The following is a 26,008-nucleotide window of genomic DNA, read 5'->3' as shown; positions in this document are numbered from 1 at the left end:
CGTAAATCTAAAACATGTCATAAATTATATGATAATTTTGAAATAATTTATATAAATTTTGCACACTTTTATTCTCTATCAAATTATGTTAGTATATGGCCGAAAAAATTAGGTCGTTACCTAAAAGATGAAAAAGATATTTGGTTGTAGAAAACACGTTTTATGAACTTTTTAAGTCAATAAATACCATTTACCGCAATTGTTGCACAATATACTATCCTGTCAGGCTTTAATTTCCGGCAACACTCAGTCAAGAACTAAAAAATACAAAAAATAAATCCTTGATTATTTTTTTACTGTCTAGAATATAAAAACATTAATTTGCACAATGCGAGATTATAAATATTTAGTGAAATCACTTAAAACTTTTACATACCACACAATTCTGGTTCTTCTCATTGCTTATACCTAAAATTCCACTTTGTGGAACTTACTATAGGACTTGGTTTTCTCATTATTTGCGATTAACTTTTACCTTTTAACGCGTAATCCAGGGATTTGGATAGACAATAACATTTTTTAAAACGACAGTGTCGCTTTTCGCTGCAAAATCGGACAGTTTTATCGCATTCAACGGCAACAAAATGAAAATTTTCGATTTGGCAAGCCGCGTTTATGAATTACCTGAGAGAACGTGACGCGTCGCAATCACCATGCACCGTAGGTCTATAAATTTGTTTGGCCTGGCAATAAATTCCTCTCTCGCGACCATTAATAATGGTTATTATAATAATTCAGTGATGGGCGGGCGATGGGTGCCCGCATTGGATGCGAATTTTCTTAAGTATGACGGCATGACCCGCGGTACAGTATGCAACGACGCATATAACGGACAAGTACTACCGTACCGATTATACAGGGCGTACCGGGTACTTCACGTAATATTACGGTCAACCGTTATACATTAGACTGACGAGTCATTTATAAAAAACAAAATCACAAGTTTTCGGGAAAAGCTAAATTTCCCGGTTTGACGACACCGAAACCAGCAATGCTGGAATGATTTTTATCTGCGGTAATAGGAAAGTCAGCTTGCTTCAGGTTATGGAAAAATAATTTGTATAAATTATTAAAATAAAACTATAAGTATTATTGGAAAATAATTAAAAAAATTTCGGTTAATTGCTATTGTCACGGCCTATTGTCAATAACTGACCGCATAGCTTCACAAAATACTAGCTATTCGACTTATAGGACAATACTCGTAGGTGTACACCCTACTGGCCAGTGCGTTTTAAGAGAGCAAAGGGGGAGCCGGGAGTCCAAACGAGGAGCAAGTCGACCATAAAGTCATCTGGGCGAGGCTCAAATGCAAGCCAGATCTTTCAGGGTTGGAGTTCGGATTTCAATGCTGAGTTGGAGCTAGGAGCCAGCTTTAAAAGGCGAGAGGTAGAGATGCTAACGATACTTCGATACTTCTAAATTAACGATACTTTTACTGTCGATCGAGTATTGTTTATATCGATACTTCTATAACGGTATCGGTATCCAAGATAATTTTTTTTTAATTTGAACAAAACAATGTGTCATTTTGTACGTATTTTCCCTAAATTCCTAAATGCTATAGATACTTTTCCAACAAATACTTGTATATGTTCGTTCGTTTGGATTATATTACACCAATTGTGGTGCAAAAATTATAACACTTGAGCGGGGGGTAGGGGATTTTGATGAACTAGCAATTAATTCCACTTCGATTAATTTAATTTGTTTAAGTTGCGATGTTTCTATGTTTTTAAGGTTCCATTCCATAAAATTCTTACTATTTAGAAATAATCCCAAATAAAGAATCTACGGAGTTTTAAAAATTTCAACCAAAAGTTACGTCTTGATTTAACCTGCATTGAAATAGGTCTTTCGTTAATTCTTGACAATTTGATAATGTGACATTTGATAAAGACACGGTGTTGTCGAAACAATTGTCATGTAAAAATATTCAATTTCGTAAAAATCTGAACTTTTAGTTCTTATTTATTTTTTTAACTACTTTTTTTAAACAGAAATTCAGTTAATTGTGGGTAGTAAATTCATACGGAAATGCAGAACAGGAACATAACCTCTTAATAAATAGTTTTTCACGACGCAATAGACTTGCGACAAGGTAAAGAAGTTATTAGTAATAAAAATATTTGTAGAAATGTGTAGTACATTACGACTGAAACTATATAAGTATTAATAAATTTCAATGATGTTAACGTAATTTTAGGAATGCCGAAGGCGCCTTACTTCTTTCAATTCATTATGTACCTCTATGTAGAGGTGGAGGTGATCCAATGTACCTGTAGAACTGAAAGACTTGACTAGAGTTCTGGGAGCAAGCGAGTGACCTAGAAATTAATTTGGTTATACAGTTTGGCACTAAAGCTTAGCATGAGCCATTTTTGGCGCAAGGCACTGTATGAAAGGATATTAACCAATTTGTTGGACCTACCCTTCATCAAATATGGGCATAAATTTTGACTTTTTTCTGAGATTAGCAAGTATTTTATATTTTTTCGGTAGGTAATCTTTGTATAGGTTAATAGGAACCACCAATGAATATCAAAATGGCAGTAGGTATACGACCTTTCTTCGCAATTTTTCAAGTCTTAAATAAATATATTTGACGTTTATTAAAAAAAATACTGGTAACTCCTAGCTGGTGCAAGGTGCAAGGTTATTTTTATATGCTACTGTGGATTGTACGTTAAATACAAGGAAATGTGGATGGAAGAAAGTTATGGCGGAAATACTAGTTTTGGGAATAATTATTAAAACACAATCAGTACAAATATTTCTGGGCTGCTCTGGGGTTGTGAGTCCAGAAGCCGGGTAAACGATGCTGTTGATTTAAAGTGTTTTTGTATCACCATTTTAATCTGATTCTCATGTGGCTATCGGAAATGCCCCATCTGATTTGTAAAGTAGGCTAGGGGTAGGAGTACTGTGTGTTACCCCAAGGCTCACTCGCAACTCACTAGGACAAATTGCACAGTGAATTCAGTCAGCTTATAATCAGTTTTTGTTATCATCGGGTGCTAAAAATGAATTTTGTTTTGGACGTTGTCATTCATAAATTTGATTTGAAAGACGTCAACCTTAGCCGGTGGCTGTAATAGATACGGGGCGATAATAAAAATATTCTATTGAATGCGGGTTGCAGCACCCTTCGATCAAATTAACCTATATTTTTTTGGAAACAATAATTCATCGTATGCATAGGAATTCATGTGTCCTGTGCGGACTTAGCACCCGATGTACGTCCCGTGTCTTTAAAATAAACACCCTTTTCCTAATTCGTATTCGGATCTAGTATTGACTGTCAAATTACAAAGTATACCATTTGACCTTCCGCTACATCGAGATCCCTCGCGTGACGAGACTCATCGAGATTTTCCGAAACGGGACCGAGCGCCGTTCGGGATTTTCGGCCATTTGAACATTCGACCGTTCGTGGTGTTCCCCTGCCCAGATTCCGTTTGCGTTATGGTACTATTGCTTATTCTACGATATGTCGATAAATTTTAACGTGGTTAAAAATGTCGCCGCGCGCCAATGTGCCCGGCATCTCTGTCTCGCGCGGCCAGTTTCCGTCAGAATCCGTCTCGGCCAGTGTTCGTCGCATTGTCGACGAACGGGACCATTGAAAAAGTCACTCTCGGATGCGTACATACATATAAATTATTTAAATGTTGTTGATATGTATGCAAGTGGCTCAAAGAAAGCCGCCGACTGCAGCAAAAACTTGCAGCGCGTACTCTTTCGTCCGGCATAATTTGCAATCGTCTGCCTATTGTGTACTTTCATAACGAATTTTTTTGTTGACCGGGGACCGAGTGCCATCGGTCCTGCTTGGAATCCGGGCCCGGAGAATTTTTTCGCCGGCATGATTTTGCATCGACGCGTCATCATTCCGGTTTGACATTGCCGCGGCAACGTCTACGATAAATATAACGAGGCAAATGAAAACGGTGACAAAATGGCTCAGAAAATAGTGGGTTTTATACAGGGTAGCTTATTACTGCGAGTTTCTTTTATCTATCCGCAAGTATTAATTGAATTGAACAAGTTTAGATAAAAAAACGTGTTGGTTTCCAAAAAGTTTTGCTTTTGTATGGCTAGTTTTTTAAATTACTTTCTTACGATACAAGTTATGCTGAAAGCGCTTAAGTATCAAAGTTGTATTCTTGGATTCTGCTGTCAAAGTTTAAGTTTCAATAACTTTTAAATCATTTAAATTTTGTCAAAATGTAACACAGTTTTAGTTTCTCTAATACATAGGAATTAATTAAGCAAGCGAAATAAGTCATATTTTATTTGCTCAAAGCTAAATTTAAATGGAACGTCACATTGTTTAACTTAGCTGGGAATGAACTTTTTAATTGGGCTTTTGCATTTTTCCGGAAACCGCAAATTTATGGTTTTTGGTCCTTCAAAACTGTTTCTTAACTTCTATAATGTACGGTTTTTGATGCCATTTGGGTGTCTCGGAATATCCCTGCGATATTTGCGATGTTAGATAATTTATGGAAGCTGCAAATTTGAGCTGCTTTTGCAGGAAAGCCTGTTTATTGGGTGGTCTTTAAACATTTTTTAACTGCATTGATCATTTTCTCTCGTTCCTTATATTTTAATTTTTTTTTGGAATTGATTCAAATTCTATAACTAATGCGCTCTTCCTTTGAATAAGTAAATCAAAAACTGGCAGTCTAAAGAAATTTTCTAACATTTCTAAATGGCAGAGATAACTAAATGAATTAAAACTCATTTAAGTCCCTTTCTCACTTGGAAAAGTGGCGTCTAAGGCCATAACTTCGCGTATTCTACGAAATGACCAAGGGCTAGTGACATAATAAATTCTTGAAAACACTGTACTTACCAAGTTTTAGTTACTTTGGTTAGACATTGCTTTTGTTACACCTTGCTGTAAATTACACCTACATTACTCAAATACTTCTTAAGTACTGGCGAAATTAAAACCGATTAAATTTTGACAAAATTCAAATTATTAAGTAATATTTCGACCGTAGAATAAAAAAATTCTATAATGATACTTTTAGCACTTTTAGGACAAGCTGTATAATATGAAATAATTTTAAAAAGTAATCATAAACGAACCCCACTAACCTTGTTTTTATGCTATTTATTGTTATTGCAATTTCAGATTCTACGGAAAACAATAAGTTTATTTGGTTAAGGTATACTAAAAGCTAATACTTTTTAAGATATCTTTTTTTTTCACAGGGTATATACTTCAAATCAAAGGTGACAAACAAGGATGTTGTGCAATGTCGTCCACATGATGCAAGATATATCGCCATGAGGCACTCGATGTGAAGATATAAAAATGCCAAAGGAATGGCAAACTCCTCAACAAAGTAACTCTGCACTGAGACTCCTATCTCACACATTGAAGTTAAGAGAATCGCCGAACCGCGCGAGAAGGATTTATGTTCAGTAGTTATTGGAGTATTGTAAATTCACTAATGTTTTTGTCGGTTGTTTCCCATCAGTCAGAAATAGCGGCGTCAAAAAAATATCGACCAATACACGAGCGTATGCGCTGATTAAAATTGTCCTCGAAGACGTCAGCCAGCGAGGAGGAAAAGAAGAAAAAAACGCCCCTCTTAAAATTCGAAATACGTAGTCCCCGGTCGTATATTTAATTGCATAATTTTCTTCATTATAATGAGGCCAGCAGTCGCTGAAAAACGTAAAAAACCCGCTGAATGACAAGCGGTTATGATCGGCCGAATACGTTGAACTTATTTTCATAAATATTTAACAATATTATGCTTCGTATAAATATATATATATACGCACGAAGATATGCGCGGCGAAGGACGCAACAAAAAAAATACTTTGAGAGCGCTCGGCTCAATCAAAATTTCATGAAAAGCGCGGATAAATGCCGTTTTGTTTCGACCAAAGGCCTCTCATTACGCAGCAGTTAATTTATATTCCGCAGGGTTCTGCCGAATTGGAAATTTCTTTCTTTCGGATGCCGCCGACTTCAAGAATAATATTTTCGTTTGGAAGGGAGGAGACAGGGGGGCAATTCCGGAATAATTTGAAATCAATATTCCAAAAAAAACGAGGGGCAGTGGTTTTTACAAAAAAAAAAGATAACGGTTTTTAAAAAATAAAATAAAAAAGCAGTACTTATTAATAATAGCAAATAAAGGACAAACACAACTTATATCGCAAGGAAATAAATTGTTTAAATGTTTTTAACCAATTTCCAAAAATAAAAGACAAAATCAAAAAAATATATTCAGATTTAAATTTAAATAAAATAAAATATACATAAACCTCAAATAATATTTTGTTAACAATTGTATTATTATTTGATGTTATTATTTGGTACCTGGTTTTTACATTACTGCAACATTTTTCATTGTAGATTCTTGAAAATATAGAGTATTGGCAAAAATTCTTGTGAACATAATAAATTCAAATATTTTCAAAACATGTTACAGGATAATACAAATAAATAAATGAAATAATAAATTCAAGTAGAAGGCATTAAATTTTGTTATCGTCGTCAACAATATTATGAATATTTTTCATTATTACTTTTTTTTTAATTAATTCCTATAATCTATTTAACCTTAATTGCAAAAATAAGTTTAACAGTAGATAAAAGTGACACAAAGGTAGTATTTTAGCTAGAAGTATCAAAAAACAGAAACAAAACGGGTTTTACTATTTTACTTTTTTTGTTCTTATTTTGTTGCTTTATACGCGTTATTCGAGTTAACCCACTAGCATTGTTAATGCTTTAAGATTACGCCGATGATGCAAACAAAAATAATGGCGTATACCTCTCGTGTTTCCTTATTAAAATCGCGTTTAATTCGAATAATGGGTTATAAAAATGCAAACGCCCGGGGTGGGGGGCACATAAAAATCCGCCACAATGCACGTAGCGTTATGTAGATTGATAATTGTTCGCGAGAAAACCGTGCAATTAAAATACTAAAACCTCCAGTTAATTTTTATTGTTACTGCTCCGACTTATGCGCGGTACATAACCCGCCGCCACGCCGCCAGTGGTTTACACGTCACGGAATATTACCCGATGTGCTCTTCGAAATGAATTGGGTGGACACAAAAAAAAAAACGAGAAATAGTGTATTTATACGTTTATATATCTGTATTTTTATCGACACGCCGCCGGCGGATTTACCGTGAAAATATATCAAAATATCAAAAAATAATTGGCACTAATTAAATCGTATTATCCGAAAATGTAATCGTTCTTTTTGATTCGTGATTCGTCCGATTAATTGTATATCTTCTATATTCATTTATTTGCTATTTATCTTCAGAACAAAAATATTATTTTCGCAGTACTATGCTTCAATCAATCAATCAATTTAAAATAATGCCGCATCCAAATAAATATATACAAAAAGTTTTATAAAAGGCACTTTAATCACCAGTGACGAGTGTCTAAAGAACTTTGCTTGCTTTAATTTGACTGTGGCGTGAACATCAGAACTGACAAAAGTCACCAGTGTTTTAAACCTACCGAAAACACCCCATCGCTTTCAATCCGTGACTAAAATACCGGAAACGCTTGAGAGTAAATGAAGCTGACGTTTGACGTGACACTTTGCGCACCCCTGGTCACTATCGCTACATTTTTAGAATCATATCACCCGGTCAGTTATTTGATTGCTAAATCAGAAATAATACCATGAACTCGAGAGATGCCACGCCCCGCTGTCTCGTTTGGCGAATGGAATTCCCTGTAGCGACCTACCAAGCCGTCAGCCCCGTCCACCTGGGCGGCGCCCCTTCACAACTCCTCCAATAAAAAGGCGCCGGACGTCCCTTCTTCGATAGTTTGACAGATCCTCATAAAAATTTTCTTCTTTTTTGTTCTGATCCGTCCATAAGGCAGTTATCATTTGCGTTCTAATTGCGAGCAGCGGTGGGGAGGAAAAAAGTCGCAAAGCAAATAATTTACTGACGAAACGTCATTGGTATATACATAATATGTACTGCGTGTTCCCACGTTCCCGACCCGAGCCGTTCTTCGCGTCTCCATTTTCATTCATAAAATTTTATGGGGTCGTAGATCTTCGGCGGCTAATAAACGTTATTCGCCTCCTCGGTATTTAGCCGTGTTTCGCGCGGCATGCGAGTCCCAATATGGCGGCGGCGCGTCCAGGACTTTGTTTCCCCACGTCCCATTATAAGGTTATCTCTCCCCGTCGCTATAAATTTTCCCCGGATGATATAGTGTCAACGTTGTCCTGAATATATACTTGGTTAGCCTTTTTAATTTTAATTGGTCACATTATTGGTACGCGTCAAACTTTTAGTTGTGGAAGAAAAAGTCTCCCTTCGATAAAAAGTATGCCCTGCATATGTATATACAGGGTGGCGCAATAGTGTGACAAATAGTGCAACGCCTCACTTGCCAAAAGCAAACACTGAAAGAACGATATTGGTTATAATTACTAGAAGTTAAGTAAATGCGCCTTGAAATAATAAATAAAGGCTTACTTAAAAAATAAGTAGTTCAATCATCCTCTTGAACAGATTCAGATTTCGACTTTTGTTCTAATTCCTTTGTGATGGACGATATAAGTTTATATTTATTTGATTTTAATGAAGATTTTATATTTATTTCATTTTTTTTTTTCAAATAAACTTCCACAGGCTACTGTAATATTACGTTGTAATACCACCAAAAATATAGTGCATTTACTGCTTCGACGTTTTAAGTGTTTTACAGTACATTAAGTAGATTTTGAGTGAGATGGACCGTAACGAATATTTATAGAAACTCGAAATTTTTATTTGAAACGTAAATGGACCGTTTTAAATTTGCATTAATGCTGCGGGGTATTTTCAAATACGTAGAAGCGTTTATTTTAACGTCAGGTGATATGTATCGCTCTTAAGAGTTTAATATAAATTGCAATATGTTCGTATATATTACGCAGGCATTGACTGTGATTTGACTGTGATCCTTCCAGTAAGTACGTATTTACGTACCTGATTCTCGAGCTTTGACCCTGCGAGGCTGTTTTCACTGGATAGTTCAAAGGGTAAGTATCTGTACTCTATTTATGTGACAGGTAAGTTTGCAAATAATCATTTTTGTCTTGTGTGCCTGTCGATTAACAACATTCTTCTTCTTGTCTCTTCTACATAGTTCTTCGATTCTTTTTTAAGACTATAGATTATATTCGTGGTACGTCATAAGAACACAGATAAATATTTATTAGAATTACAATTTAGAAGACAAATTACACCATCCAATAAAAAAACGGATCCACTTGTCTTCGGATCCTAAACAAATTTTTTCGAATATTTACAGTTTTATAAGAAATTCAGAAGGGGAAGTAGGAGCAGCAATAAAAACAAGTGACATGACCAAAGTTCCAAAGTCAACTGTACGTACTAATGGAATCTCAAAGGATTTCGTAATGGATGGTGCAATTAAATGCAATTGAACAATTTCCAGAGCAAAATAGGCCAATAGCGTATTTAGATGAAACGTGGTTCGACATTCACGACACAGTAAAAAAGGATAAGAGTAACAATTATGTACTAGACGTGCCGCCTTCACATGGAAACCGCATAATAATTCTTCATGCTGGGTTCAAAAAGCGTCAAAGATTCAAGTGTGGATTACCATGAAAACATGACAGCGGAAATATTTGAGGACTGGTTTGAAAATAAATTGTTGCCAAAACTATCACCAAATACTGTTATTGTGTTGGATAATGCCTGGTATCATTCAGCCCAAATTAGAAAAATTCCAAATACTTCTTCAAATAAAGAAGACATTAAAGAATTTCTAAACCAAAGCGATTTATATTTTCAAGAGAGCTCCACTAAAAAACAACTTCTGCAATTATTAAAAATACAATATTTTTATAAAGACTACAAAATCGATTCGATATCACAACAAAACGTATCATTGCATATTTGACCCGATTGAGATGATTTGGTCTAAATTGAAACTGCATATAAAAAGAAATAACACAGTACCAAAATTTAGTGATAGTACTATCACGTAATTCGGAAAGAGGTAGGTAAAATATCAGTACAAAGCTGGTCTGAGCTGGTGGCGGAGTTATAATTGAACTAGGTCACGGCAGTAGCGATAGTGACGATTTTTTAAGTGACTGATATTTTATTATTATTATTATATTTAATATTTTGTATATTAAGAATGATACTATGTATAAATGTTATGAAAGAGGGCGTAATAAATTGTTACTTTGTACTAAATTTTTTGTGTACATGTTTCAAAAATTCCTCGGCGAAAAAGATTGAAAACATACTTATATCCCGCTTGTTAGTGTAGGTAGATAAATTCCAGTCATAAACAGTACGCAAAGTTGTAAAAGCACTATATTTCTGGTCTAAATATACAAAACTTCTGGATTCCTCCTGCGTCGATTGTTGTTGAATTGAACTTGCTGACGTTTCGCCAATCATCATGTTGACTTCTTCAGAGCTTGACTGAAACGGTTGATTCAACAACAACCAACGCAGAACTAATGCAGAAGTTTTGTAAATAGTATTCATTTTATATTTATTATATTATATTTATATTCCCCTGATGGAAAATAAAAATAGAAACTACCCAATTTTGTTATTTAGTAATAATAGAAAAACCTTAACCAAAGTGGTCGCGGGATAATAGCCGAACACGATACAAGGTGTTTCATTTAAAATATCAGAGGAAAAATCAATTCCGTCAAGTTGATGAAAGTTTTGAAAGCTTCCCGTATAAAATCATTATATAGGCACTTTAATACGCTGTTACTTAAGCAAATAAGGTGTATTTTGAATTCCAAAAACACTCACAGTATCACATGAACATTTGTTGAAGGAATCGTATGGTGTAAAAAAAGGGGATTCCATTTGAAATAACAATTATTTGTCTCGTCGTGCTTTTATGAGACTCCCTGTATAGTCGAATATATTTTTTGATTTTACGCAACATCTATGAAGCATTTTTGCAAAACCATAATAAATAAGGAAGATATAGCACTTTGCCACGATATTGCGCCGGCGTGGGTTGTTTTGATCTCTTTCCAAACGTCGTCGCAGTTATTATGTGCACGCACGGAGAAAAAAAACGTACGTGCGATACGTACGATCACGTAGTCCGTGTAAAACGACGCGCACCAAACGGATCCTCGTTTTCGGGCAATCAGCGGGTCGAATCGCGTACCTTTGATCTGGCCGACGCGAGCATCTCACCCGCTACCGAGCCGCGTGTAAACATCTGTTTAGGCAGATAATTTTCCGAGTGTGAGATGCATACGTTATGCGCGTCATACTTAACAGGTAACAGATTTCGTTTTGTTTTCCATAATCCCTAGCAGGTTTTATTAAAAATCGACTTAAAATCTCCTACCTCTCAATCAAGTCTGTTTTTAAATGGTACGGAGTAGTAAACATGATGAGTAAACATGTGTTGAGTACGACATAATTTAATGCCCTTTCTTTTCATCCATTAGCTCCCTAATCTAGAAGAGTACTCTCAAGAAAGTACAACTTTCATGGAGAGTTTAGATAGTATGGAGTAGTAAACCTGATGGTTGCGTTAAGTAAGACCTAATTTAATGGTCTTAGCTCCCTAATCTAGAAGAGTACTCTCAAGAAACTACAGCTTTCATGGGGACTTTAGGTAGTTTCTCGGGCTGTTAATCAGTTGCTTCCTAGTGGTACGCAACGGTTAGGAGATGAATTGAGGTTTCCTCCCCTTCTAAACACGGCCTGTGGTCGCCCATCTCATTATATAGAGGTGACTTCTTAGCTGGAAGTGTCCTATTAGGATGTCAACCAGCGCTCATGGTTGCGCACAACTGAGATAGAAAGCCCACGCTCGCGTTTTAACACGCTCTTTGATATTCCAACGAAAAATCAACGCGTAAAAGCCTATAAATAATCCTCATGGCGTTTTAAATTTTTCAGTATGCAGTCTTAATTAATCCTATTGTGTACAGTAATAACAATATTTGTGGGGGATCACCATACGTTTTGGGCAAACTACGCGCACGATGTGATTCGAGATTTGTGCTGGAAGAGTGTATTACGTAACGAGTGACTTAAGAAGTTTACCAAATCACATTATACTTTTTCTACGATCATTAGTTTTTGGAGACATTTTTGCAAAACAACACTAATACTGAGTGACGTCTGATATGACCGTGCTAGGAGTAGAAAACTTTAATACAACTCAACAATGTTAGTGAGATAAAGAATACATTATTGACATTAATTTTAAATTTTTTAGTTTTAGGATACAAGGAAATGTCGAAAGATGTTGCAGAATCACCGGAAGATATACGATTTGAAAAGAAGTTCACGCTTTCTTTTTTAAAAACGAAATACACACCCTAGAAGAATTTTGACACACCTTAGACAAAAACTTGGAACTTGGAAGCATATGAATTTTGCCTGGAACAAGCATAGCCGCCTTTTAGTTGTTAGTTTAGTAGTTAGTTGAGAGCGATAGCATTGTTTGTTGGCGAAGAAAATAGTATAAAACATTAACGCATGGATAAAAAAAAACATTTGTTATCGTGATGAGACGTGCATTAATATGGCATATGTAGGACCATCGTGAAAAGGAAGAAGACTAATAGTTGATACATTGAAAGTAAAACTGTGTTCCTTAAAGAGTATTAACATTTGATCCCTCTCGAACGGGAGATTATGCACGCCGACGTTTCTGAAGGTTATTTTGAAGAAATGACAAAATATCTTCTGATAAACTCAATAGTGAATAATGCTAGTTATTATTGCCCTATGCAAAGATTATTATGGATATTATTGTAAATTGAACAGGGTGCCCCGCCATGTTTTGACACGAATCTTGAGGTCTTTTTATGGGTTATATCTAAAAGCGGTAAATGCAAAAGTTGTAGTGTTTATTCTATTATTTTATTTGTATCATTTAACAAAAGACCTTAGCGGTCTGGAATTAACTCTATACTTGTCCTATTTACGATTTCGCTGGAAATATATAGTTTTTATTGAACTGAAGTTGTTTTTTTTGTGAAAATCGATTTAAATTAGAACAAAAATGTTCAAAGTTTGAATTGGTTTATGACGGGCTCTTTCGGCAACACCTTGCCTTAATCAGAGACATGTTTGATATGATTTGATTTGAAATACATATTTGATAAAGGTACGGTGTTGCGGAAACAACTGTTATAAATCAATAAATAACTGTGAAAATCAGAACAGTTTTATATTATATTAACATAATTTTTTACTTGTTAAAACACAATTTTGTATAACCCATGATTTTACGCTCCCACTAGAGAGCTAGTTTTTTGTTTACTTTTTTACAATTTTTACTGCGTATTTGTACATTACTTAATTAAGTTAATATTAAGTAAAATAAATAAATTTGTCAAAAAGTTTATTTGTGATTTCATTTATTTCAAGTTGACGTTCTTCTTTTCATTGTTTATTACGTGTTTCGAAATTTTTGTAAGCGTTGTGTATTCTAGTTTCGAAACATTTGTTTTTCAAGATTAGTTTACTCGTTCGCACTTGATTATTTTTTAGCAGTACTTTTTTTTATTTGTCCTAGATATTTAGAAATTATTTTTTATTAATCTTAAGCTACTTTCTCTCGCTAAGTTGTTCATTTTCTTTTTATTTTACTTGTTTCAATTTGCCCATTTTTAATCCATTTAACATAATTAAATTAGAACGAAAATATTCGAATTTTCAACTGGTTTATTACGGGCTGTTTGATAAAGGCACGATGTTGCCGAAATAATTGTTATAAACCAATAAATAACTGTGAAAATACGTCAGGCTGAACGATCCGCATGCTACACTGTATACTCCTTGGTTTTCCAGAGTAATTTTTTGTTTCGGGTTTCTTAGTATTGCTCCGATGGTATGGTCAAGTTTGTATGCCGTTGATATGTCGTGTTTCCGTAATATTCGGCCGATTTTGTCAGTAACCCCTTTGATGTATGGCAGGACAGCGATCGATCTTCGTTGGGCCTCGTCCTGCACTCTCTGCTGCGGCTGTTGTTGGTTACTGATTGCCTTGCTGATGGTGCGCCTTTGATATCCGTTTTGTCGAAGACAGGTACTAATTATCTTCAGTTCTTTATCTCTGTTCCTCTCGTTTGTGAGCCTGAAGGACCGAGCAGATATCTATTGGTGTGTGTTGGTTTTCTATAGACAGTGTATTCCAAGTGTCCATCTTCAGTCCTTGTGATGTGCACATCTAAAAAGGGCAGACTGTTATCCTCGTCAAGTTCTATTGTAAATTGAATCCTTGGGTGAATGGAATTCAGATGATCTAGGAATTTCAAAAGCTCCTCCTTGCCAAAAGGCCATACAACAAATACGTCATCAACGTATCTTGTCCATAGTTTTGGCTTCAGATTTGTCTTCTCTATTGCTTTCTTTTCGAAGTAAATCATGAAGAGGTTGGCAATCACAGGTGAGAGAGATGATCCCATTGCTGCTCCATCTATTTGTCGGTAAATTTTCCCTTTGTACATAAAGTAAGCGTTTTTCAGGCAATGTCTTGACAGATCCATTATGTATGGCGGAAGATCTTCGTTTTCTTCTATAAGCAAGAGTGCCTCTTCTACTGGAATACTCGGGTAGAGGGATTTGACATCGAAACTTGCCATAATGTCGTCCTTGTCCATCCTGAGAGAACCTAAAATCTGAGTGAAATGTTCTGAGTTTTTAACATAGGAATCTGCCTTTTCCACTATGGGCTGAAGTGCACTGGCCAGATGTTTTTCCAGCTTGCATAATGGTGAGGGGAACCCCGTCCTTATGGATCTTTGGGAGCCCGTAGAATTTTGGGCAACGACTCGATTTTTCCCTCGGAATAAGTTTCTTTTTGTATCCCCGTTTATTGATGAATCGAGAATTTTGGACTTAGTTGTTTTTTCCAAATATGTGGTGGGATCTCTGGTGACTAGTTTGTATATAGGGTCGTTCAAAATATCCTCCAATTTTGCATTATAATCCTACGTATTCATGACGACAGTGGCATTTCCTTTGTCTGCTGGCATTATTAGAATGTTTTCGTTTTTGTTTAGATTCCTTAAGGCTTGCATTTCTTCTCTGCTTAAATTTGGTTGCGGTGGTCTTGACTGTCTTAAGACTCTGGCGACATCTTGCCTAATTAAATCCGCATCTTGTTCGTCTACGGTGGAAAGACTTGCTTCGACGTTGGAAACGATCTCTTCGACGGGTACTCTTTTTGGAGCTATTGCATAGTTAAATCCTTTATTCAGAGCGCTGACTTCTGTATCGGAAAGATGGTATGCTGAAATATTATGAACTGTACTGCTTCGGTTTGTATTTGGCACTTGCCCTAATTGTTTGGAATCTGACTGAAGGATTTCTAATTTCATTCCACAGTTTTTTTGACTTGATGTCCTTGTCTTTCTCAGTGCGCCATGATGTTAATAATTCTATGCGGTCCCACAACAACTGATGGATCTTGTTGCTCAGTTTCAGGTGGAGTCTGAAAAGTTGTAGCTCAGTCTCACTAATTTCATACCGGGTCCGCCTGATCTGGTCTTGGAGTAGGGCCTTGCTAGCTTTGTCCATGATAGCTTGGGTCTTTCTGGTGCGTGTGTGATAAGACAACCTTGTAAATGTTGGCAGCAAGTTCTGGTTGCGGCAGTTTTTAAGAAAATTCAAGTTGCACAGCGAAATAACCCTCCTTTGTCTTAGTTTTTCATAACAATATATATATATATATATATATATATATATATATATATATATATATATATATATATATATATATATATATATATATATATATATATATATATATATATATATATATATATATATATATATATGCCAAGGGGTATTTTTTTTCACTCATTCATGAGTTTAAAAATGATTTCCTCCCTCGCCTCCCTTTGAAATTCAAATAACGTAATAGTTTCTAACGGGGACGCCATCGGTGATCCGTCACGTTTATCGTGAATAACTCGATTACCACCGAGAAAAAAAACGTATAATCGGTCGAGTCATGGCGTGAAAAATGCCCGTTTAGCGTTTCCTCTATCCTCGAAATTACAACATTTCGACTGCTTAAAAAGTTAACTATGCATAGAGGCAAAAGAATGAGATGGAACGTATACCGATGGGTACGATGCGATGGTATACCGTGAGAACGGTCTCGGTTTACGGACCGCCGCATTTTTCGTTATTGGTTTCTATTACTCGGATTTGTTCAATTATATTTGGCCGGGTACCGATCGTCATTTTTTTTTTCGCTTTTTCGTCACGCCATTTTCAACGAAATATATATCAATATATTTTAGCTCGATTTTTAGCGCTTGTTCGATCATTTGCGATTACGATTATTTAAACATGGTTTCCGGGATAAATTAAAGGGGACGCCTTAACCGAAATTAATATTTTAACATAAATATTAAGTTTTTTACGAAATTGCGTTCCTATTTTTTCTTTATGTTTTGCAATTTTTATGCAAATATTAGCCATAAATTATGTAAAATATATGAATAAATTTTTCAATATTATCCTACTTGTTCCAATTTGTTTCTTTTTTAATGGCACTGGTATATTTTTTTAAACTTTGGTCTGCACCGCTCTGGAAAAATGAATTGTTCAGAATTATTTCGCTTGAATTTCTAGATTCTTTCTTATTTTTGAAGCTTGTAGCTCCTTTTTTATTTTTTTTGTCTAAATATTAAATATAAAAATATGACGTACCTTCTTTGTAAATATTAGATAACGTTCTCACGAAATATTGCGATTTGAAGATTACTATTTCGTTTTATTTATTTAAAATGGATCTTATTTTAGCGACTCGTAGGTACGTAATTCGCTATAAACATGGGAAAGAGGCATTCCAATAAATGGCGAAGAAATAAATAATCTACGCTTTGCAGATAATACTGCACTACTCGCTAGCAGTCAATAAGAGTTAAAAAGCAATCGGCTCGCTCCGGACACATTAAATACACAAAAAAAACCAACATCATGATAGTTGGTAGGCAACAAAACAACCATCCAAATATAACTTATATTGACCGTTTTGAAGTCGTTGAGTCATACCTATACCTGGAATCATTATTGACAAATACAGGCATATCGGAAGAAGAAGCGTAGGTGCAACATAGGAGACTGAGGAAGATCTGGAAAGACACCAAGTTTTCAAGAGCCATCAAAAACCGATTAATCAACTGTCTGGTACTCCATAAATATATATATATATATATATATATATATATATATATATATATATATATATATATATATATATATATATATATATATATATATATATATATATATATATATATATATATATATATATATATATATATATATATATATATATATATATATATATATATATATATATATATATATATATATATATATATATATATATATATATATATATATATATATATATATGAAAATATTACCCATAGGCTTTCCAGTAAAATCCGACTAAAGCAACTAAAATATTTTGGACATATGATAAGGAAAAGTCCGGATAATATGCAAAGACTCATAATTTAAGGTGGAGGGACGTAGACCACGTGTCCGCTTTCCGGTTGGATGGATAGACCCGATCACGGCAAGCTGTAGCAAGCCAATGCACGATGTCATGGAGATGACAAAAGAGTAAAATACACAAGCACATGGAGAAAAATCATCCATGACATTACGCTGACCACTACACTCCCAAATGGAGAGTGAAAAGAGAGAGGTAAATTTTTGTTTACTTTTTTACAATTTTTACTGCGTATTTGTACATTACCTGTTTATAAAAACATTAAGTAAAATAAATGAATATGTCAATTATTTGTAATTTTATTGATTTGAAGTTCTTCTTTTCATTGTTTTGTCTTGTAAATGTTGTGTAAGCTAGTTTTGAAACATTTATTTTTCAAGATTAGTTTACTTGTTCACACTTGATTATTTTTTACAGTGCCACTCTCCTCGAAAAATAAGTTTTTCCGAATTTTACTTTACTCACTAAACTATAGATTGTTTTTTTTATTTTTCCTAGATATTTAGACATTATATTTTATTAATGTTAAGTAACCTTCTCTCGATATTTTTTTCATTTTTTTTTTCATTATACTGGTTTTAATTTGATCATTTTTAACATCTTACATTTTATAATTATCAGTGAAATTGCAAAATTTTGTTAGTGACCCTTGATCCCATTTTTACTTTTTTGTAATTTGTACCACAAATTCTGGGGTTAATTCTCGTAAATAAACTTAATAACTTAATTTTTCAGTTTTCCACTTCTTTCTCAAGTTTTCTCCAAACATAAAAAAAAACACTTTTTTTCGTAACAATAACGTAACAATAATCACAATAACCGAATGGTTTAAAATATGGTTTCTCATTTTTACTCATTTATTTCTTTTCAAATCGAAAATCCCCCCCGCGACCCGCCCGATAACGGGCCCGCAAGTCCGTATTGTACCCGTTTCTACTTTTGTGTCCGCCGCGGCCGTGAAATCTACGCCACAACGGCATCACGTAGCGGGCCATTCCGAAATTAAAAAATATCCCCGCATTTATATGTGAATATAATTACGAAGGCGGAAAAGCGAGGAATTACGGCGCAACGACACCAGAAACCGCCGTGACGAACGAACTGATTTTTAAAAACGGTGGCATCGACGCGGGGCCGACGAGATGTTTTTTTTTGTGCCATAGAGTCGCCAAACCGAATCGAAACCGATTCAAAATGCACGATCGCGATTACGGTCGACGCCAGTTGGGTTCATTCATAATTGTTTTTCATTCATCGCCGCCGCTGACGTCGCGCGAGGTATGATTCGGCTTTTTTTCCGGGTCGCCGCTGGGTTTTGTATATAGTAGTATACCCCCTTCTCTCAATGGGATATTCGTGGAAGCAGACGTAGACAGATAACGATTGAAGTTACAAATTAAGATTGAAAGCTTTTCAAAGACACATCCGCAGGCTACCGTAATACTATTTACAAATCTAAACTCCTGGTATCTCAAACGGAATTTTGTCGGAAGGATCGGAGGCGTTGAAAGATTCTTGGACAAGTGGTAATTCTGGTTTTGGCTTTATAATCCCGACATCTTGAACACTAGTGAATACCGGGAAAAAATTCAAGATGTTCTTACAGACGGATCCTATCGCCTACTTAAAAAAGATCTTACGTCAACCTTATATTTGATATTGAGGCTTCTTCTCTATCAGAATCCGTGATAAAGTCTGTCATATCTAAGATTCTCAAACCAGGATTACCCATTCGACCTATTGTCAGCACCAACACATTCTGTAGCAAATTATCTAGGTTCTACATTAAAACCGTTTACAGGTAAAACTGATAGTTCCATACTGAACACTTAAAAACCATTAAATTAGATGCACACTTCACTTTACTAAATCCCTATCCCTGAAACTCTCAACATTATTTCAGATATAGTAAAATCCGAGAATCTGGAACCAAACCATCTCATCTTAATCGAAAAATGCTTGTCTGAAACATATTTTTCCTGCAACGGTCAAATTTAGGAGCAAACGTCAAGCAAATCTATGGGTTCTCCATTATCACTAGTCATAGCGAATTATTTATGGAAGCCTTTGAGAAGAAGGCCGTTGACACCTTCCATCTAAAACCAAAATTTAGGAAACGCTACGTTGATGATACTTTTGTTATTTGACTTAATGGTCAAGAATTTCTTCCAGATTTTCTTAGCCATTTAAACTCAATACACCCTAACATACCATTGAATTAGATACTAATAATCTCCCATTTTTTGATATTCTTATCAACAGAAAATCAGACCTAACATTGGGTCATAATGTTTATATCAGCCGGTCACTTCACCACAACCTTCCAAAGACAATGAGTCCGAAAACACCCCACACATGCCACTGTTTGAGATACCGTTGAGAGTAAAATAAAAAAGTAAACCCATAAAACAGCATTCGCAGTGATTATACTATATAAATATATATATATTTTTTCAATTTCTCTTGGGTATTCGGTCTCTCGAAAACAATTAATGTTATTCTTCTAAATATTTATTAAAGTTTCGATCCTAATTTCAATCTTTTTCAACATATTTTTATTTTGTATATGGATTGGAATGGCATGCAAAGCAGGTACGGACGTTTTTTATTAGTAAATATATTGGATAATTTAATTTTGTTAGTTGATGATATATTTTGTTAAGGTCTTTAGAATCGGTTTTGTAATTAATTGGTTTTTTGTTTTTTTGGATTTCTATACTTTCATAAAGTTCTCTTTTTTTGATGTTAGGTTCTGTTAGTAGGACTTTAACTTTTCGAAAATTTTGTTTGGTGTTTTCGCAATGGGTATGAAGAGCTGTTTTATTTTTTTTGTCCGTTGATTTTATTTTTTAAATATTGGCTTGTTTGTCCAATATACACAATGTGGCAATCAGAGCATGGAATTTCATATACTATATTACTTCTTTTTTCAACTGGAATTTTTGCTTTGAGTTTAGTGAAGAGATATGTTTTTTGTAAATTAAAATTTTTGTGTCCTATTTGAATTTTGTGTTCCTTGAAAATGGTTTGGAGTTTTTCTGATAATTCAGGTATATATGGCAGCGATATATATTTTCTTTGAGTATTTTGATGTTGGTTTTTGTTTACGTTATTATAAGATTTGTTGGTACGTTTATTAAAGATATTATTAAGTTTATGGGATAATTATTTTCTAGAAGTCCGCGTTTTGCTTTTTCAATTGCGTCTGGTCTGTATTCTGGATCGGATAACATTATTGCTCTGTCTGCGAGACCTATTATGACGGATTTTTTTTGGGCTAGGGGATGATTAGATTTAAAATTTAGATAACGTGATGATTTTGTTTTCTTAGTATACCCATTGTGAAAACACCTAACGCACATTTAATTTTCAAAAAGTTAAAGTCCTACTAACAGAACCTAACACCAAAAAAAGAGAACTTTATGAAAGTATAGAAATCCAAAAAAACAAAAAATCAATTAATTACAAAACCGATTCTAAAAACCTTAACAAAATATATCATTCAATTTTAAACTATACATATATTACATATACACATATACATTATATATATATATATATATATATATATATATATATATATATATATATATATATATATATATATATATATATATATATGATGACACTATATTCCGGGATATCATCCGTTCGCTCGTTGAACTCCGACTGGAATCCTGCATCCAACTGGAATCCTGCAAATCTTGCATCCGACTGGAATCCTGCAGACGTTTCGCCAAAATCTCACTTGGCATCTTCAATGCTCGCGCTCCGAAAACACTTCGAACACACACATATATATATATATATATATATATATATATATATATATATATATATATATATATATATATATATATATATATATATATTTATATGGCAATAATAATTTATTTAATATTTAAACAACAATGGAAATAGTTGTAGACTCGCAATCTAGCAAGATAGCAACAAGTATTCCAATGATTTGAAAATTCCCTTAAGCGACAAAGAAGACATGGATATTTCTGAAACAGAATTCTTTAAATTTATTATATGTGAGAATATTCCGCTTTTCCAAATTTCACCATTGCTATAAAAATTTACTTACACTTTCTGTTTCCGTAGCAAAATTAAAGTTAAAAAAGAAAAACATGTTGTTTTATCACTCGTTTGAATTGCATGCGAAATATGTGGCAATATTGAAGCAGTCAAAGTCTTGAGCCACTTGTGTCACTAAAAGCAAGAAAAATTGCATTTTGATACTGGAAATAAAATTATCAGGAATAGTCATTTACAGCAACAATCCTGAAATCTATCGAAATAGGTAAGATATAAATAACTATGTATATCATTTTGTTGTTTGTTATACTAATCTTTTTTACTTTAATGCTTATTTGCAGATCATGCACTTAGGATCACGTACTTTTGCCGGTGTTGTTGGTTCGTTCGTTTTGCAGTTGTAGAATTCTTGTTACCACTACCATTATTCTTAAGTCTTATTCGTAAGTCCCTGATCCTAATTGATAACGATATAGAACGAGCAACGATTAAAATGATTTCATAAGGTACCCGTTAACAAACGATTTACCGTCAGAAAACCCAAATGGATAGACAAAATGAGAAATAAATATAAAACAATCTCTTATTACACTTATCTGCCATTAGTATTAATGTGCATGACATAGGACACAATCCCTATTATTGCCTGACTCTAAATAAAATTTGGCTCATAAAATTCCTGTTGGCTGTATTACCCGGACACATTAGAGTTCAATGTATGGAGTCCATTTTTTTTTTCTTTATAAATATTTGTTTTTTTTTTGGGAGCAAGCAACGTCGTACGGGGACCACCCGATCTTGAAAATACTATGTATAAGACGAGTACTATATTCAACACGGGATCAAAATATCCTTTTGTGGGCAGCCACACGAGATCCATTTACGGATTAGATAGAGGCTGGAGGCGTGAAGAGAAAAAACGCATAAATAACGTCGGCACAGATCATCACCGGTCACACCAAATTACACCAAATTACGGAATTAAATTAACGATTCCACGGAACCAAATCGATGTTTTTGTATTTTCCGAATTGGTATAATGGAGACCGACCTCCCGGTGTTACTTTTCTTGTCGCGGCTTAATGATGGGCTCCGCCGAGGAATATTAAAAACAAGGTTCCACTTATATACTACGGATTATTCACGTGTATGAAGCGACAATTATGTAGGAATAATAGGTACGTTTTAATTTAGAATAATTTCACCAGCATTCATTTTCACCATCTTTTTTCCCTCAAAATCCGTTTAGGTTTCAATGAGAACGTTGACCTTTGGTTTACGAGGAAACTAGATACATGAGCAACGATACTTTAAGGGTGCAAAGGAAAGTTAGCATACCTTATCTTACATAAAGCCAAATAGTCATTCGTAATTGTTGTGTTGTCTTCTTTTTATTATAATTCTTCTTCCTCTATTGGAGGATAACACAGTACCCCGTCCTTTTGCAGGTTTCGAACTTCTCGTTAAGTTTTATCCTTTTCCGAAGATAACTTCGGCCCCATCTTGTGGTCTTCTTACGTTTCCTTTTAACTGCCTTTTTTGTTGTGTCGTGTTTTGTCTCTTGTCACATACTCCATCTTAACTTCTTTATTTTGTTGTTGACTGGACTGTGGATTTCGAGTTTTGGTTAGTTTCGAATTTTAATCGTGATAGAAATATGCGGCGAATTTTACAATATAAAAAAACGGCTCATAAGGAATCTGTTGCTCATTTATAGAAATATATTTTTACCGAAAGTATTTACACATTTTTATTTGACGATTAAAGAATATTTTCTTTAAATATTTGTATAAACCAATGTGACTTCTTGAAAACGCTTTGAAAAAAAGAACGCATACAAGCTACTTCGAAATGTTTTAGTAAATATATTTCTTAAAAAATAGCAATATGTTCCAAAGGCCTTCATATCCCCACGTTTTTACATTAATATCTATATTTAACCATTATAAATTGATATGGCAAAGAATACCAACTGTGATTTACTTTTTAATTCTATTATAATAATACGAACAAATATACAAATAATAAAAATACAATTAAAAAAAAATTAGTTATAACATCGAAACACAAGAATTTAGTATCTTAAAAGAACACAAGGACGTAGAGAAATATAGAAATATTATATACAGTCTCTTATTACGGCTCTCTGCTATAACGTGTATGACAAAGAAAACAATCCATATTACTACTCAATTCCAGTTCGCAATAGGCAGTTTAACACGAGTTAATTCCGATAGCTCAATAAAAGGTAAAATGTTAGCTAATGGAAAACTTTTGGGTTAATGTCTTTCGCAGAATTCAAAAATGAATTAAAACGAATAGTCGTTTCTTTTTTCTTTCTTTTTCTTCGCGGGTTAAAACAAAAGGCCTTGTTCGATCGTCGCGATTCTAATTTGCCCTCAGTTTTATACATCATAACGGCGGCAAAGGGGTGAGGGGGAGTGGACAAAAAGCCTGCGCGGACATTTAAATGCGGACGGGCCGTGAAAACGGTGGACAAAAACCGCGTTCCGTTTCATTTAAGACGATTCCGTGGACAAAAACGGTGATCGTTTAAGTTCGACGTGACGCTCAGGTGCACTCCAGTGGCGTGGGACCTTGTTTCAAGCAAAATATTATTGAACGAGTTAAGAATGAATTTTTATATAAATTTTGTGCAGGACGCAAACGAAAGTAAAAGAAATGGAATTTGGAAAACACGAAATGCCGTAGTACATGCCTCTCCAACGTTACGGAAGACTTGGACCCGTCGCCCCCCCGGCTAAAATAAACAATCAAAATCGGACGGTAATTTACTTTAATGAGTATCTTTTGTATTCCTCGCGGCCCGGCCTTCCCCCTGGGTACCCCGTATACCTACCTACCCCGGCAAAGTAAACTTCAAAGGTAAACTCTAGCTGACCCCCCTCTCAATTGAAAAACGGTGGACCAAAAGCCAATCAGCCCGCGGGATTAGATTGTGACTTCTTCGGTTCTCCCATGTTGACATTGTCGAATACACATCCAATTCATTAGTCGTTCGGGTGCTAGGGGAGCGGGGGGACATCAAGACCCTCCCTCCCCTTCAACGAGTGGCGTCACCGCTGCCGCCGCCGCGCCCCGGCAATCGGACAAAACCTGAAAAATATATTTACATTGGTCGTCAGGTCGTCCAGGCATCGAATTTCAATTCGTTTGAAAGGTTTTTCTCGCAGGAAAGCGCGTCCCCCGCCCCCGCGCCCCACTGCCCAACAGTGACGAAGCGTTTTCCATTACGCGTTACCTCACCCCGCCGGTGGTATTGGCAAAAAAATTATTTTTTTCGCTTTTTTTTTAGGTAACTGTTGTCAATTGTCAATTCGGGCGCTTTTTAATATCATTACCGGTTTTTTAATTTTTCGTAAATGTGTAAGTACATTAATTTGACCCTTTTCGAATTTCACTCAACTGTTTTTCAAGTTAAAAATCATTTGGAATGTTGTCTTTAATAGTTAACATCACTTCATGCTGAATACTCAACCAGTAAACAATTTTTCTACTCCCGTTTGTAAAATACCTAATTATACACCGATCTAGTGTGCGGGAAGCGTCACTTTACCACGTCAGTTTCGTTTCCCACGGATCCGAGCCACGTCGGATATTTCCAACCAAAAACTAACGGTCGTAGAAAAAGTATAAACTTTCTAAGTCACTCGTTAATTAAACACTCGCTCCGCTGCGCTCCGCTCGTGTCAAGTAAACTCGTGAATCAAATGCCGTTTACCGCACTTGTTGCATAATATACTATTTTCCATTCACTTCTGTAAAATACTTAATTATATACCGATCTAGCACGCATCATTTTCGTTTATCGCGGATTCGAATCTCTTCGGAAATTTCCGGGATATTACCGAACTGGTTTGGAAGCAATCGGATGTTTTCGGAGATATTACCGCATGGCTTGAATTTTGACATTTCTCAATCCTAAGGGTCATGCCAATGGATGTGTTTGTTTTGTTTTGCATATATGTACCCAAAAACTAACAATCGTAGAAAAGGTATGGATATACCATGGAACACGTTTGATCAACTTTTTAAGTCACTCGTGACTTAAATGCTTTTTACCACACTTATTGCAAAATATACTATAAAATAAAAATTAAAGGCTTGTTGCTTAAAATGCCTTTTTGGTATTACTAAACACATGAATGAAATCTTATATGGTGTCAGGAATGGCCCCTAGAAAACCGTTTTACTGTATTTCAACGTATTTCGTGTACTACTTATAGCTTACTGGGAAATAATTTATTAATATTGTCCCAGTTCATATTACAAATATAATAATAAATGTGTGTTCTTTTTTTTATTTGTTTTATCTTTACTATTTTTATCTTTAAGTTAAGCATTTCCCACCAAAAAAAATAGTTCCCTGTGTGTTTTTTTTAATATAACAAAATTAAAATTAATAGAAGTTTACACCAA

The 26,008-nt window shown here is 34.8% G+C and overlaps 1 long non-coding RNA gene across 2 annotated transcripts in view; it reads right to left on the bottom strand.

The window, feature by feature from the left end:
* Window positions 1-26,008, bottom strand: part of LOC132705274 (uncharacterized) — a 68,923-nt gene that overhangs the window by 23,873 nt on the left and 19,042 nt on the right. The window contains exons 4-5 of one of the 2 annotated variants that reach the window (XR_009619372.1): window positions 24,429-24,685; window positions 22,907-23,175 (exon numbers count right to left, since the gene is read on the bottom strand). This is a non-coding gene — a long non-coding RNA (uncharacterized LOC132705274). The remainder of the gene's footprint in view (window positions 1-22,906; window positions 23,176-24,428; window positions 24,686-26,008) is intronic. The other variant, XR_009619371.1, reaches the window with a different exon arrangement.

Source organism: Cylas formicarius, unplaced genomic scaffold (genome assembly GCF_029955315.1).
Source record: "Cylas formicarius isolate icCylForm1 unplaced genomic scaffold, icCylForm1.1 PGA_scaffold_7__23_contigs__length_41026272, whole genome shotgun sequence".
In the NCBI taxonomy this organism is placed as follows: domain Eukaryota; kingdom Metazoa; phylum Arthropoda; class Insecta; order Coleoptera; family Brentidae; genus Cylas; species Cylas formicarius.
This window is presented reverse-complemented; position numbering and strand designations above follow the sequence as displayed.